At 50.1% G+C, this 1,737-nt stretch overlaps 1 non-coding gene across 1 annotated transcript; it reads right to left on the bottom strand.

Annotated features, from left to right (window-relative positions):
* Positions 1 to 309: 309 nt before the first annotated feature.
* Positions 310 to 383, bottom strand: TRNAM-CAU (transfer RNA methionine (anticodon CAU)). The gene has a single exon. It is a non-coding gene; the product is annotated as a tRNA-Met (tRNA).
* Positions 384 to 1,737: the final 1,354 nt, after the last annotated feature.

Raw genomic sequence — 1,737 nt, 5'->3', positions numbered from 1 at the left:
TAGTGGGGGGGGGGACCAGAATTCCCAACGTCTCGCCCCACCTTAGAATAGTAGGGGCCCATAGAATAGTAGGGGCTTACCACCGCTTCATCAGAATTAATGGCTTAGGATTAATGCCACTTGCTAGAGTAAGGGAAAGCAGGCGTACATTAATTCAGTGCATTCATAGGAAGAGAAATGGCGGTTACGGGGTGAGTAAGATAGCCAGCACGCCAGCCCTCCATATATTGTTGTTAGCCAGCTTAGATGAATACCAGCTTTATTCGGAGCTGACGATCGACTCGTTCTTCATATCTCACCCCGGGGGAATGGGCTTAGTAGGGCTCGAACCTACAATATCACCGTTATGAGCGGTACGTTTCAACCGATTAAACTATAAGCCCCATTCTCTCGATTCAACTAGAAGCCCCATGCACCTACCATTCTCCCCCACCCCCCCTACAATTCTTTATGGCCCTACAATTCTATGGGGGCCTGCTAGAGTAAGCTACAATACAATCACCCCGGCCCGAACCACAGCCACTTTTATCTCTGGGCATTGGGATGGGAGCAATTGAACCCCCACAATAACGTCAGGCATCGGGGGTGGGAGGCCCCTACAATAATTCGGCTGGGATTGGTAGCGATGATTTCTCTTCTCGATTCTATACGTAACATGCCCGGCTGCAACCTCCCAATCTCCCGGTTCTAATCTACCTCTTTCTTAATAACGGGGGGGCCGGCTGTTGTTATTGGGCGGGCTATTCTACCCCTACTATTCGCCAGCAGATTCTATACTACACATGCGGGATGTTGCCCCTACTATTCTATGGGAGGGTGGGGGGAGATCGATCGAATTCTTCCTTTATCCTAGACTTGATCATCGATCTCGAACGGGGAACCCTATAGTTCCCACCCACCCGGATAGCCGTAGGGGACCACCCACAACAACTTAGGCATCTACCTCCACCCCATTAGAATAGTAGGGCTCAAACCGGAACCCGGCCCTGGCGTCTCCTCCTCCCACCCACCCGAATAGAGTTGGGTGGGAGGGACTCTAGTGGCGGGGGCTCGTGTGTGGGGTTGGGTGGGGGGCTGATTCTATACGTAACATGCCTATAATGTTGTGCCCCTACAATTCTATGGTAGCGTGAGGGTAGATGCCATTTGTGGGAGGCGGGAGGGTTGGGAATTCTAGTAGTCGGTAGAAACGTTGTTGGGTGGGTGGCCCTCTATTCTATTGTTACATTGCCCTACTATTTTCAAGGGGGCATGTTACGTATAGAATCTAAGTACCGGCAACTATAGTCCCACCCTTCTCGCCGGAACTCTAGTTTCCCGGAACTCTTGCTTCCCCCCTACTATCTAAAGGGCTGGCAGGTTGATTAATGGCAGTGGGAGTTTCCGCTATAGGGTCTAGTCATAGATTCCAGAGTCTATACGTCACATGCAACTAAAGTTCGAAAGCATTGTTTCTCCATTTCTGTCCGATAGTTTCATGTCCAATTTTGAGCAATTGATTCGACATCTTTTTCGTCTAGAATAGTAGGGCCTTTCTATTGGCCTATGTTTCAAGAAACGCGAAGGGAAGGTAGGGAGGGGCAGATTCTATACGTAACATGCTATAGTTCCCTCCCACCCGCCGGCAAGAAACAATAGGCCGGTTGCCGGATCAGGAGCTGGCTGATTGAACCGATAGAAACTTTGGTTGGATCGATCCCCGGGTACTAAAATGAAACGGGCCCCTCAAATTCTATA

The sequence above is a fragment of the Cryptomeria japonica genome, unplaced genomic scaffold (assembly GCF_030272615.1).
Source record: "Cryptomeria japonica unplaced genomic scaffold, Sugi_1.0 HiC_scaffold_886, whole genome shotgun sequence".
Lineage (NCBI taxonomy): Eukaryota > Viridiplantae > Streptophyta > Pinopsida > Cupressales > Cupressaceae > Cryptomeria > Cryptomeria japonica.
The sequence above is the reverse complement of the archived record's forward strand: the minus strand, read 5'-3'. Positions and strand labels throughout refer to the sequence as shown.